The sequence below is a fragment of the Pezoporus occidentalis genome, unplaced genomic scaffold (genome assembly GCF_034315485.1).
Source record: "Pezoporus occidentalis ecotype Australia unplaced genomic scaffold, CSIRO_AGI_Poc_V1 ctg4, whole genome shotgun sequence".
Taxonomy (NCBI): domain Eukaryota; kingdom Metazoa; phylum Chordata; class Aves; order Psittaciformes; family Psittacidae; genus Pezoporus; species Pezoporus occidentalis.
The window spans coordinates 18,223,412-18,239,093 of NW_026915724.1; the positions used below are offsets into that span (position 1 = coordinate 18,223,412).

The window sequence follows — 15,682 nt, forward strand, 5'->3', positions numbered from 1 at the left end:
AATAAAATTCCCAAGTTCTAAATTTTTCCTCCCCCTCACAGAAATTCAGTTCTGCAGGAATCAAAACCGAAGCAGTTCTCAACACAGTTCAGAACAGCTTGTTCACTGCCAAGTTTAAACTCACTAGCCCCCAAACATCAACCTAGTTGGCACTAGTTCTACAAATGTTTTTTTTACTTCAGTGTAATTTTGAGACAGACTGAAAATACCTGAAAGGCATGTTGGAGGTACATATTGCTTTCTACCAAAAGAAGGGCAAAGAGCAGCACATATTCATGTTTAATTGATTTAACAGAAGTGATGTCTGTACAGCTGTCCAGCTTACAAAATTTCCTAACTAATCCCAAAATAGGGCCTCTCCACCTGACAAAGGATTCATGCTTAAAAAACACATATATATCACAATCTATTGGGCAGTAACTGTTTAAAAAATGGATTTTACTCAGCATTGATCACTTCCACCCCTAGGTGTTCCACTGCATTGCTCAAGCTCAGTGCGTCACTCAGTGGTAAACTGGATCAAGGAATTCAACCATCTAAAAAGTAACCTGGAAAAATAAGTTGTTTTTGAAATGGATCAGTTCCTCTGCCAGATGCCAGCACACACAAAAAAAACAGCAGCAAAATAGGGGGAAAAGCTGAGCATGCTGTGAGGAAATGGGCAACCAACAAGGAGAATGCAAGGGCTAGTCAACCAGCAAACCACAGTGCTGTCACACAGGCTCATTCAGCTGGTTTGATATGACCCTTCCTTATTAAGCCAAATCACAGATTTTTAATTAACAGATGCAACTTTAAAAAGAAAGAAGGTAAGAAAATTGCACAAGTATGACCCAACATTCACTATATCAATATTCAGTAGGCACCTTGCCACCAGCTTCAAAAAGATCTGTATCTGCCATACATCCAGGACTATGTTGAAAAGCTGCAGAAAACAGCCCTTCTACCTGTGGAAAGCAACCTGGAGACCATGTGGGAAAAGTAGAAGAGAAAGGGAAATTAACTCTTCTAACACCTTCTACTCTGTGAAGTGACTTTTGGGAATTACCTCCAAATTCCATCTACTGAGTGATAAGTAGCCTAAACTCAAATAAGCAAAGACTGGTAAGATGCCAAGACATTTGTATTGAAGCTCTTTCCTTTCTGCTTTCCTCTTTCCTTTCTGCCTTCCTCTGTAACACAACATCATGGAAATACTCCAGGAAAGAGTTTCACTGACTGAAGGAAGTAACAGTGACTATCACTGTCCTATTGCATTTTGAATTGAGGGCCTTCACACTCCTTTTGCAGATATTACCTGTCTCCTCTAGACATACATGCCTTACTTTTCCTCCAGCAACCACCTGGAACTATGAACCTCTTCTCTGAAAGCTGAAAATCAGGGCAGGGAAATAAATAGTATGGAATATTTAACACGTAACAGCAGCTACAGAGTACATGAACGTATCTGCATGTGCATGCACCTTGTGCCCTGCATGCATAAAGGAAAAAAAAAAAAAGGTAGGCTTCTGCAATATAAATAAAGCAGATGACTTAAAAATAATCTAATCTGAGTTCAAATCTATCCAGCACCCTACTACTAAGCAAACATTGGGAGGTACTCAAATAGAGAATGGTTTTCTGACAATTAAGCAAGAACAATAGCAAATATTTCATTTGCAATTAAGAACCTGGGTTTTGTTTTCACAGAAACTGTGGGGATTTCTTCACAGTGACTTCTACTAACTTCTGCTCTCCCCCTACCACCAAAAGGCTCAATGGTCCTAGCACCATGGCTGCTTTTTCCCAATGATTTCAGACTAAAAAAAGGGCATTATTACATCCTCTTTAAAAAAATGTTACAATTACACTTGCCTACTATATTGATTGGCATTCCTCAAAAGAGAAGAAAGCAAAACAAAACCACCACAGATAAATAAGCCCCAGCAAAACCGCAGTTAGTGGCCTCGTTACAACCACAGCCCCTTGAGCATTAAAAAAAATAATAAAACTAAAATTAATAGGTCTGATGTGCTGCCACAAGCCAACTTGCTGATTTAGGGCAATGTCACCAACAGTATTCTTATCTGTAAAGGGTAACAATCAATTGTTCGACAGAAACAAAGGAGAGCTCAACAGGAAATCAACCAGCTTGGGACAGATGGTCACTGAATCAAGTTTCACCCCTCCCCTCTCCAAAAATAGGCTTAAGAGGCATTTTCTGTTACCAGGCAACAGCCCAAAGGAAGGCATAAATCTTTCCCTATGTGTTATTCCCCTCCTCCCAGACACACACACATTTCAATCTCCTAGGGCAGTATGTTTGCGGGTTCATTTTCTAAATCATATGTACAAGGATTTATTCCCTGCAATGACAATGTGTTTCTGCATTCCCGCTAGCTGCTTTGCCTTCTTTTAGGCAAGAAGGTGGCTAACTGTAACCATGCTATGAGAGCTACCATGAAGGTGGGTTACAAGCAAGGGTACAATAGTAGTTAGCAACCCTGCTGTGTTCAGCCAAGGTTCACTGGAGACCTGAGAAATTACTCCCTTGAGAAAGGGAATTTCTGATGACTGTTTTATATAAAACTGGCATGACCCTGATCACACCCTGAAAAAAAGAGGTAACCTTTAAAAGTCATCATAAAACCCTGTACCTGCTTTAACCCATAAAAATCCAGAAACCCCCCCCAAAACACCAGGGTATCTTTAACGTAACACAGAGCAGCAGACTTTCAAATAATTTGAATTTTTGGAGCATTAATTCTCTGGTACATCAACCACCCTAAGTGAGCATCAGCTACTTGAAGTGTGGGATGAGTAGGTAAAGATGATGAACATTTACCATTCTGCTAGGCCAGGGGAAGAAGGAAGGGGAAGGGGGGCTGAAGAAGAGAAAGAGACCTGACTTGGCTGTTTGTGGAGATCTGGGAAGAGGGGGAGGGGAGCAGAGAGCCAGGGGGTAAAGGACAGCGGCTCTGAAATTCAGATTAGCACCCAGAGAACAAACCGGTTTGTTTGACACCACTGTCACCCCCCCATCATACAACCTGGTAACAGGCCAGCAGGCCACAAAAGGAGATGTAGCTAAATTTAGCCATACAAAGAGTAACCTGCAATAAAATTTAAAAAAATAACAATAAAAATAAAGGTTTACAATTATCACCCTCGCAAAAATTAAATGGGGAAGAAAGTCTCACTTTGGCAACAGACTGGGTAACCATCCTTTAAGAGTGCAGAGCCTGGATTACCACTGACACATACTTAGGCTACTAAAACATATGGCCAAAAAAAAAAAAGAAGAGAGGGGTATAGGGGGAGGGGAAAGCTTGTGACAGCATGTGGCCTGCAAACACTTTATTTACTCCTTCCTCAAATAACTCTTGCTTTATCCAGCTGAAAACCAACAGCTACACATGACACAGCCTATTTTCACCAGGTATTTAATACACTCCTTTAATACCACTGCAGATACCAGTTAGCATCACTACGGTGGGTAAATAGAGCCCTGCATGTGGGCTGCTTCACAGATGAAGAGCCCTGGACTTTTGAATCCATTTCAGCACAAAGCCATCTTGGTAGAGACGCTGCCACAGCTCCCTGCACAAGGCAACCAGATCTCACAGGGAAATCAGACACTGAAATGTTTAAATTCAATTAATTAAATTAATTGAAATTAAAGAGAAGGCTTGAGCACAAAAGCCAGATTAATAACTGCATGTGTACCAAGAACACAACTTGGATTACTATATTTGAAGCCCACTGACAGAAGCATGAAGCTCAGCAGCCTAAGGTCCTGACAGAAGACTTGAACTAAAGACCCTGTAGGCTCAGCCACAGAAGACAGTAATGGCTAATCATTACTGCAATGTAGTGCTTGAAAACTCAAGGACAGCCACCACCCTTGTTTTAGAGATAGGGAAACTGAGGCACATAGAAGCTATGTGTCTCAGTAGCAGAATCAAGAAGCAAAACCAGATCTTCTGCAGACCAAAGTCCACACTTTGTAATATCACCCTAAGCATTCAAATGAAAGCGAGTTGTTATTTACATAAATTCATGGCCAACATCAACATTTTTACAGCTGGTTTCCCTTGCCTCTTCACAGCTTAGTGACAGCCCTCTAGCTGAAATGCCGTTCTTCACTGAAACTAGTTTCTTTGATCAGGCAGGCAACAATAGTTATCCCAGGGTTATTCAGGAATGGATATACCCATTTTTCTAACATATCAGAATTTGGCTACATACGACATGAAAAAAGCTACAGTTTTTCTCCAGTGCATGTTAGTAATTTGGTTATAACATGTTAAATGAATTATGGACTGCAATAGTTTTGTTTCTTTTGAATATCAGCGTAAATGGTGTGAAATGTAGCATGGCAACAGAAGCCCCATACCCTTTACATGTTAGTAATCCATCATATGGGGGAAACCCCCTACATTGCAGTTTTACATAAGCATTTATCATTTAAGAAGAGACTTTTCTGCTTACATTTACAAATAAATGCCCTTTACACCACTCTGTCATGATAAGAGAGAGATAGCCATGTACAAGGGGAAATAAACTTTGTTTCCTTTTCCCCTCTTAAGTATGGCATCGTGCTTTTCTTCACTGACCAAAGAAACTTCAGTGTTCCTTGGCCAAGGTGGAATACACAGGCATTTTGCACGGTTTCAGTTGAAATGTAAAAGGACGCAAGTTTACCTCAATTCTCCCTCTGTTCAATGATTCTGTGAAGTGAGAACTGAGGAGCCTGCTTTCCAGTATCTTTTTCTTTAAAAAAATCACAACAGATTTCCTTTGGATTTTTTAGCTCTCAAACTGCTAGTTTAGAACTCTAGGTCTTTAACTCAATCTGTTATTCTATGAAGTTTAACTTGACTCTTTACCTTGAACTAAGCCATTCTCTGTTCAAGCAAATTAAAGCATGTATCTGTTAAAGGATCCAAACAAATCCCCCTCTTTTTTTGCCAAGGAACATAATAGCAGTTGACTGTATTCAGAACACAAGAACATTCCTCATTTACCTCTGAGTTGCTCTGGTCAGATGTACTAAGCTTAAGCTAAAGTATAAAAACCATGTTTCTGCAATAGCAAATAACACAGTAGGTAGCAGAAGTGGAACCCAAAAATCAATTGAATACAAAAATCTTCCTAAATTACAATAGTGCTTCTCTCCAATAAAGGGTAGGAAGAGTAATAGAACGGTAAAGAATCATCACTGAAGATCATCAGTTTAAAGCTCTATTAAGTAAAAAGAAGTCTAGCTGTAGAAACAGAGAAGGAATTACAAACCATCAAGGATACGTAAGCCACTAATAACTGCAGGTAGATCATTGCAAGCCTAATTCCCAAAACAAAGAAAATCACAATCTGAATATTATTCTTTATATGGCTATATGGTGACATAACACTTAAATTTTTACTCACCAGTCTGACATAAATCCATTTAAAGAGAGGCCATTTCTCATAAACTATTTTCTTCTTGTGTAGAAGAAAATAGTTTCTTTCATTCTTCATAGTTTGAGCCTATTTTTCCTGGCACACATAATGACTGTATGGACATGAGAAGATTCACCAGTGTATTCTCTTATCTCTGCATGCTGGCTGAAAGAACAGTTTCTGTGACTTATTCCAGAACAGAAAGGCACTGTGACAACACACAGAATAGACCTCATTTTCAACAAGCAGTTTTTAATGAGAAATTTATCAGTCCCTCTCAGCATGAACTGCACTTTGGAACAGGGAGGACAGGATTTTTTAATTAATTCATCCTGAGGCCAGCCTCACCCAAGGCACATGGCCTCAAATACACTACTTTTCTCTCCTTGGGGCAAAGGATTAGTTCTGAATCAAAACAGCTCTGCTCCCTAACCCTTGTTAACTTGCCAGTTAACTTCTTCCTAAAATTGAGTTTCTCAAAGAACATCCGATCTCTAGTTGGCAATTTCTAGTTCTTCTTTCCTCCTTGCTGCTTTTTTTTATAAAAAGCTCGACTTCCCACAGTTTATTCAGATAATCCTTTGGATCAGGAAAAGGTGTGTTGTCATCCAGCCTCCATTCCTCTTTTCATAACTGAAACTAAAAAGCACAACCCACCAATAAGTACTGAGCTTATTTCAAGCTTCCTTAGAGTAAATGTTTTATTATAGTCATTAATCTTGAAAAACTGATTTTAGACAGTGGAACAATGTCAATCCATCAAGTATTGTTATTATCCTTTGATGCTCAATCTTCCATCCCAAGCAGGGCAAACAGCCTCTTATGGAGTCACTCAAGCTTTGCAGCCTTTCTATTAACACATGCCCAGTGATGCCTCAATCACCACACTATTTCTGGACTGCCATCCAGTAACACAAGACCCACAGACAACTGCCAGTAACAGAACTCTGTCTCTCCAATAATGTGTGACTGGACATGCAATCAGCAGGAATTTCTGATGATGTGAAGAAAGCACATTGAGCATACAGCAGGAAAATGGCCAGAAAAATGACAGTGGAAAGCAGGTTACCAAAACAGTTCATGCTGCTAGTAGCCTATTTCTTAATTGTGTTTGCAAAACCCTTGGGGCAGATGAATTGTTTCAGGAAACTGTGTCTTACCAATAGGTAATGCTCCCTAATTTCATGGTTTTCTTACTACCCCACTTTGCAAGAAACAAACAACAGAATCACAGAATAATTTGGGTTGGAAGGGACCTCTGAAGGTCAACCAGTCCAACCCCACATTCAGGGCAAGGCCACATTGGAAATCCTGTGAAAATAAAACACTGTTCTGATGTGTTTTGGTGTGTGGCTGATCTGCATCAATAGTTTTGACTTATTAATCTGTCAAATTCATATGCGATGCTTTCAGTAATTCTCAGCTAGACTCCAATGAAACAAGAGCTGAAAGGCCGTTTCTTAAAAATAAAAAGTCTGAGGCACAAAATACCGTTTTTCTCAAGGAAAATTAACGTTTCATTGACGCAAAGAGTTTCTGTTTTCTAATACACAGTTTTTGCAATTTGGACAAACTACTAGTGAACTACAAAGCAAAGCTCCAGTCATGTGTCAAGGTTATACATTGAGGTTCATGCTGTACTTGTTTATGTAGTGAATCAGAATAGAGAACACAAGGTTAGGATATCAGTATCATCAGACATCAGAAGTATCAAAACTACACAGCATCTGTTACATTCCTCTCTTTTTCAGCCCTAAGACTGTGAACTGCTTATTATTGAATTCAAAGTCGTACTAATTTTCACAGAACAATTTAATTATAAGGCATCTGGACAAATACTGTCTTTTATGGAAAATAAGTCCCAGATCCAGTTCTCATTTATTACACTGCTTGGGACAACACCCATTTAACATGATGATCAAAAGCAAAGCTTTTTTTTCCCCTTCAAACAAACATCAAAGCAGCAATGCTAGGATGAATTTTCAACTGTTCTGAACCTACAGGTTATATATTCCTCCTTTTTCAGCAGGAGGAACTCTGGCAACACATACATGCAACTTCACAAGTTCAACTTGGCAGTTAATCTGTCTGGCCTTAGCACATAATCAGAAATGGATTTACTACAGCGACAGCAAATGGAGCTGAAATCCTATATGGCACTGCGTAGGGGAGTGCTTAACCCCTATCACAAGTACAGCCTCCCTCTTTCTACACCAAATCCACATCACAACTGGAATCACCCCAAACCCAAGCTTGACAGCCAGCCAGCCAGCTGTGCTGCAGATGAAAATTAAGCATCTATCTGCACAGCCACCAGGCACAAGGCATCTCTCAATAAAACAACCATGCTGGACAGCTAGCAAGCAAACACTGATCATTATGACAGTGGAGAGCAGCCAGAAGAATGCTTGTGTTTTTTTCTCAGGCTTTTCTGCCACAAGGTCACATCTGCTGTTTAAAGTGGTTTTTGGTGGTGGCTTTTGTTTAAGAGGCACCTGAGGCATACTATTTTGAATTATGTTACTGGTGGCACATCTACAATGCACTAAGTTCCCCTCGTATAGTCATTCACACATATAAAGGCAAACTGTGAACACAGTGTTAGTGTTCAGATCAGTATAAGCCATCTCAGCCAAACAATCACTAAAGTAAAAGAATCCCATGACCCATTAACACATTGGACCATTATGATATTAGACCCCAGGTTTTCTAATTTGTGTCCTTTTTTATCTATATACACGTCACACATAGACATATACACACATAGACACTATCCTCCCTAGTCTGTCACATCTACAACTTAGAGGATGTCTGGAGGAGACAACTGCCTATGCATTTTCTGTGCAGCACCTGAAACACTCTCAGGCACATGGTAAATAAGGAGAGTATTACTAAGTTAATGCTACAAAAGAAAAAAAGCCTGTATGTTTTGATGTCCTGCTGTTCATAGGAAAGATTCCATAGCTCTCAACACAAAAGCGTGTGACAGCTAACATTTTAATCTTGATGCCCTCGAAATCCAGCTTGCCTCCCACATCTGCTAAAATCTTGATTGTGGACCAAGAGGAAGAAGGTGAAATAACAATCTGTCAGGCAAGTCATCTCCCCCTCCTCAAGAACCTTGGAAACTGAAAGCTGACTCTAATAATGATAATAATGGTGATAATAATAATAATGGCAAGAACTAACTTGCAAAATTTGCAGAAACTGCTGCAATTGGGACTGTAAAGATACGCATATTTTTCCCTCTGAACTTCTGTTTTTAAATATCCCATCTGTAGTTCTGTGTGCCTCTATCCAAGGCATTAAACTCTTCTTGGATGGCTTTGCCCTTTCCCCTCCCTCCCCTTAGGTTTTCTTCAAAATTGCTCTTCTGTGAGCTGGCATTGATCAGTTAGCTAATCCACCTAATATCTTATTGTTCTCACAGTCAAAATTTTCCCTTTAAAAGATTAAGATTAGAAAGAGTAACAACAACATCTTAATATTTCAACTATACAAATAAATTTTTGAAAGCATTTTTTACAAGACTAGGAAACCATCATGTTCTTTAATGTCACATACAACAAGACTGGCAGGAAGCCGCTGCTCTTTTCTTCATGCAAAGAAGGGCATTGTAGCTGTAAAAATCAAGACTTCTCAGCCTTCTCAAAGGAATTATCTCATTGCAGTAAGAATTTGATTCTATACAAGTGGTTTAAAGAAATTACAAGATTAATCTTCCTTTATGACACAGCTGTTTGAAAGTGGACTGAAACCATGAAAGGCTCTAAAGAAACACAGAATCTGAGGGGCTTCATGACAAGCAACAGGGAAGCAGGAACAAAAGCAGTAAAAGTACATGGCACAACCTCCCGAATGGCAAGACTGAGATGCAATTGTACACTGTGGAACAGCACATTACAACCAACACGGTGTCACCAAGGAGACAGTAAGCAGAGAACTAGCAGCAACATAATACCATACCAGCAGTGTTAGGACACAAGGCTCAGGACGGGCAGTGGAATAACTGTCTTTCTGCAAATCCTAAACTGACAGCCATCAATACAAAGTTTTGCTACAAATGCTCTTCATCCTGAGCCATCAGGAACATGGGTAGGCAACAGTATTGCATATAAAACTTTCTTATTTCAGCAGTGACTCCAGCATAAAGAGGTAGGTGCCCAGATTTCTTACATGTCAGAAGCTGCTGAGCTCAGCTCTTGGAACTGCTCTTCCTTGCCACTAGAACATCTCTTTGAAGCAAGTATGATGAAGCTCCAAAGAGCTCAGATCCCACTAAGCCAAGGATGCTGTGCTACATTTCAGTTTTTAAGTGATCATTTCCTCTTTACTGGGAAGATTGTGGAGGATCAGGCATGCAGTAATTTCCAAACACTACTTCTCAACTCTTGACACAAGGAAGGGACCATGTACAACTCAGGGTATACACAGTCTCACTGAGCATTGGCATTAAAATTGCATCTGAACCATCTCTATCTTTCAGAAGACAGCTGGAATTAGGGGGGGGAATCCACTAAATTAAAAGCATAATTCAACTATGAAATTCCCAGAAAAGATCTCCTTAGGCTTCCTTAAGTCTGGAGACCCAGGAGTGTAAAAGAAAGCAAGTTTTGAAGTTGGAGGTAGCATTATAAAAGAAAGGAGGGGAAAGGGTCTAATATCTCTCAAATATGTAGAATATTGAAGGAAAATGCTTCATATGCACCTTAATACTTCATTATGAAGATAAATATAAAAGCTGTATGGCTCTAGAGAAAAACAGCAGCCTAAGTCATCTTCCAAAGAAGGCTTCTCATTTGTCTGACATCTTAGTGGTGTGCACTCCATTCAACAGAGAAATTGGTCTGCAGAGGGAGGATGCAGCAGAATTCAGTGCAAAAATGAGAGGTACTAGCAAAATGTTCAACTGCATTTGCCATTCTAAATGCATCAGTTTAAATAGTAGCCCATCTAATCTTAACAGCTTCATACTGGACATTCTGGGGAAGTCCTATTACTTTTGATGAGATGCACAGATGAGTCTTCATTTAAAAAACAAAAACAAACAACACACAAACACCACACTGAGCACTGTTATTAGAGTCATTTCAGACCACAGTAACATTCAGTAGCTAACCTGTAAATAACTGACTTCTTCACTTGCTTCTAAGTGCTCTGCTCAGATCAAGCCAATGGCCTTGAAAAGAGCTAATTATGGACTATTTATGGAGATAGGAGACAGAACAGGAGAATCTTTGCACAGCATTTATAAAACAAGTCACTCCAGACTTTTTCATGGAAACACTACAACAGATGTCTGATAATCTCTTAAGTAACAGTATCTTAAGTCTGCCCACACAGTTTTGCTGTTGACAGCTCAATTAGTTGGGAAAACTACCTCAAAATAACCTCTCTAAAACCTTACATGGGGAATATTAATGGAAGGTTTCTATAAGATCTTGTCACACTGACTCAAACTGCTTCCTACCATCTTACTCTTCGGGTGATTTCATGTCATTTTATGTCACAACATTCAGTTCTTCCCATCTTTCATATTTAATAGGGATTTTATTAGTTACTGTAGTATAACTGCAATGAGGAAAAAATAAACATTAAGTGCAAATTAATCAAAGTATTTGACAATATGTGCTGTGAGATCTTCAGATCATGTATATGGGTTTTTTTATTAAACCTCTGAAGTTCCATGAAACTTAAGATGCTAACTCAATGAGAATTATATTAAATAAACTTCAACTAAAGTCACCATTTGTACAATTCTCTATGGCCTCTTACGTCCCAGAAGAATTTCACAGAAGCCAAGACATTACTATGTAACAGAGTAAGACGACAGAAACCAGCTTCATGGCTTCAGAAGTTACCCAAACCAAAAATAGTTATATTTTAGTGTCATAGAATCATTTAGGTTGGAAAATACCTTTAAGATCATGCAGTCCAACTGTTAATCTGAGCACCGTATCTACACATCTTTTAAATACCCCCAGGGATGGCAACTCCACCACTCCCCTGGGCAGCCTGTTCCAATGCCTGACTGCCCTTTTAGTGAAGAAATTTTTCCTAGTATCCAACCTAAACCTCCCCTGACGCAGCTTGAGGCTGTCACCTCTTGTCCTATCACTTATCACTCGGAGAAAAGACTGACACCCACTTCACTGCAACCTCATTTCAGGTAGTCACAGAGAGTGATAAGGTCCCCCCTGAGCCTTCTCTTCTCCAGATTAAATGCCCCAGTTCCCTCAGACGTTCCTCACCAGACTTATTTCCAGACCCTTCACCAGCTTTGCTGCCCTTCTCAGGACCCGCTCCAGCACCTCGGTATCTCTTGTAGTGAGGAGCCCAGAACTGAACACGGTATTCCAGGTGCACCCTCACCAGTGCTGAGTACAGGGGGATGATCACTGCTCTGTCCCTTCTGGGTATGCTGTTTCTGATACACACCAGGATGCTGTTGGCCTTCTTGGCCACCTGGGCACATACTGGCTCATATTCAGCCAGCTACTGACCAACACACCCAGGTCCTGATCCACCAGGCAACTTTCCAGTCACTCTTCCCCAAGCCTGTAGCATTCCATGGGTTGTTGTGACCCAAGCACAGGACCTGGCACTTGGCTTTGTTGAACCTCATACAACTGGCCTGGGCCTATTGATCCAGGCTGTCATTTCTATTCAATACTTCCAAGCCAACAACAACAGTGTATAAAATTTCGCTGTTCCCATTGTGAATAAACACTGTTTCAAATTTCTGTCACCCACAAGTTCCTCTAACAGATATTCTGTGGGGTTTTTTTCTTTCTTTCAGATTACAAAAACCTTAATTATTCTATTAAAATATTAAGAGCCTAATGCTACTTAACAGTTCACCAGTATAAGCACCTTCAGAGCATGGCTCCTTGGCTTTGAGTCATCTTCACTATTTACCTTAAAGTTCAAACCCCTTAACAGGAACTACACTTGCTATGCTCAGAGTTGCAAATGAGCCATTCAGTAACAACTCACTGAAAATTCATTTACTAGTTCTTTCCTCATTGTTGAGGATATTCTCAGAGTTCTTAGAAACAAGATGTATTTGCAATATAGAAAACATGAAATTGGTCTAAAAATGCATCTCCACATGGAATACAGCGTGAAACAAAATAATAAGGGTTTAAAATAAAAAAAATAATTAAAAAAAAACAACAAAAGAACAACAAACAAAAAAACCCAAACAATCAACCAAACAAACCTCTGTATTAGGCAAAAGTGTTTTGAACAAATATTCTTACAAGCAGAACTTCACAACACTTAAAGGAATGTCACGGCAAGATAGGATTTGAGGAAAGTCAATGATTCTTAGAGAAAATAACACATTAATTGTAAAAAATTAGTGTTGCTTTATGACTGCCACTGTAATCTGTTTCAGAATATTAGAGATACCTTAATCAGTGTATCTAATGAACTCTAGTTCACAGGACTAATTCTCTAAAAGATACCATTGTCAAATTGTCAAGGCTTATTACTCCTTCATTTGTTGGTCTTCTGAACAGTCCTCCTTCTCACAATTCCATTTTAGAACCAAAGGAAAATGTGTGTTACACATTACGTGCAAGAAATGGTTGTGCAAGAGTAGGCAAAATACATATGCCCCATAGAGGCTGTCCATGTGAGGTATAAAACTAAAAAGCTCAAGTGTTTCATACATGAATGATTTCACAATCCTTTTTACAAGAGTAAAGATCTGATGCCTTAATATCATGTCCAAGCTCCAGGTTTTGTTAATTACGTCCTACCTACCTAAATGCCCCCTGTAGTTTCAATTAGACATGGTATTCTTCTTCACTTCCCGTCTTGATTATTGTGCACTGTTGCTAAGCGCTAGTTAACAGTTGCCACATTTACCCAAAGTTGGCTGCACTTCAGTGGTCATTCAAAGAATTAGATACAAAACATATGGTACAGAACCATACAAAGAATAAAAGCACTTTCAAAAACCACTCTAAAATGCTTAATATGAAAGATACTACAAAAGGTTATACTGCTGAAAGTAAAATCCTCACAAGGTTTTTGCCACTTGAAATTTCCTAGAAACACTGAAAACTGGGAAAGAAATACATTAAATCTTTTTCTTTTTTAAGCTGTCATTAATAAGATTTCCTAGAGTATATTTCTGACATCATACTGAGTCTACTTTTATAGTGAATGAACAGTCCAGTATTCATAATATGATAGGCTTCACAGTACACAGATTTTTCCATACTTCCCTTTAAAAAAAAAAAAAAATAGTTTAATTCCCTATGTCCCATAGCAACTAAAGTCTCCTAGATAACAACTACCAAGTTTTCTTTTTCCTTGTCTCCGCAAAATACTTTGGACATGACTTACTGAACCACCAAATATCAATGTCAATACTTATGTGTTTAAGAAGTCCTTGAACCAAATGTGCTTTTTTGAATTCTAGCCAAACTTTTCTCAGTCAGATCACCCCTCCTTTCCTCTGCCATGTCCTCATGGGATCTTAAGAAACTTCACATATTTTAATTATCCCAGTAAAAGCTCAGTAATCTATTTGCCTATTACTGCTTACTTCCTTTAGTATTACATCCTTACATGGGCTTAAAACTTCCTTACTAAAAAATCATCACTATTTCTGATTGAAATACATTACCTACAGCGAAACCCAACTGATAAAATTTCCTAGTACATACATATTGGGTTTTATAACTGAAGTCTTGTTCTGTTAAACACCTTAGCCAAAAATCTGTTTTGCACAAACCCACTACTAATAAACAAAAACATACACTGTATTTGTTATATGTATTAAGAGACACATAATTAAACCTTCAGGGTGTGGAGCCCAGCCCTTTAAACAGGTAGGCACATATGGAACATTATTCATTGACTTTCTGGAACATTTTGTTGGAAATACTTGACAACCCATAAGAACAAGTATGTGTACGTTCAAAATCTACAAGTTTTAAAATGAGGAATAAATAAACATTTTTCAACAGCTCTGGGAATCCTCATATAAGCCTTACTCCTTGGCAAAGAGGTATTTACGAAGTTAACTGACCAGCTCCATAAGTGCTTTTGTCCCACTCACAAGCAAATTCTACAGGGTAAGGTTTAATATTTTCAAATAAATCGTTTTTCTAATCCCATTAGTGCATATGTAATGAGCTTTTTCTTAAGAAGGCGTATTTCCTCAACAAAAACCAAACTTAAATGTGCCTTACAGTATTTGGAAGTGCAGAAAAGTTTAGCTGTCCTCTCAGAGATCACATATATAACTATCTGCAATTGAAATATGCACCTACTTGCTTCACTGTCAGATCTAAACAATAGTAATAACTGTAAAAAATATAATTAAAGTGCTTCAGTTATTCCTAGTCAGGGAATAAGACACAATACTTTCTTCAGCAGCAGCCTTTTATCTCAACCTTTAAAAAAGCCCTTTGTAACAAAGCATCAATGAAGCATGAAATATTATTTCAATAACATTTAAAACATCAGTCAGTGGGAAAGTTGTAAGAGTCACCAATTAAAAAAAAAAGCCAAATGGAACTACATAAAAAGGTCGTATCTTAAGGGTAGTTAAAGGAAACACACTGACAAGCACAAGACACGGGAAATACTTCTCTACCAGGCAACTTGAAGGTTGTCTCCTGCACTTCAAACACATCTGAGCATCGATAATTCTTAATTTCAGAATACGGATAAATATTTGCAGGCTTGAGGCCTAAACAAAGAGCAGACCCTGGCAGACCCAACCCCTGCATTGCCCAAAATCCCGGGGCTTAGCCAAAGTTTCCATCTTTCGGAGACTTCAGGAAGGCCACGGGCAGCGCTGGGGAGGGACGGGCCGGACCCCGGCGGTACTTCAACGGCTGCCGAGGGCGGCTGGCCGCCCCTTCACACACGGGCCAGCCGCCCGGAGAGCCGCCGGTAGGTCCGTCCAAGCCGGCTTATCCCCTCTGCCTTCACTTGCCAACATCAAACAAGACCTGTCGCCACGGTGAAGGAAAATCAGCGCGAGGCTGCCTGTCACAAGGACCGCGACGGCAGCCTGCCCTCGGTGCCTCACACCGCGACCGTTACTGCCCGTTGGGCTGCCGCGTCTCCAGGGGACACCATCGACAGGGAAACACACACACCCCTTTCCTCCATGTAAGAAGACCCTGCGCTCTGCCCTCCCCTCCTCAAACCCGGCCGGCACATGTGCAGCAGTGCCCCACAGGCACACGCACCCCCGCCCCGGGCCGCCGCCGCCGCCGTTCTCCCCGGAGGC

At 39.8% G+C, this 15,682-nt stretch overlaps 1 protein-coding gene across 10 annotated transcripts in view; it reads right to left on the reverse strand.

The window, feature by feature from the left end:
- The window catches only part of GREB1L (GREB1 like retinoic acid receptor coactivator), a 139,835-nt gene that overhangs the window by 123,233 nt on the left and 920 nt on the right, over positions 1-15,682 (reverse strand). The gene's annotated exons all lie outside the window — the stretch shown is intronic.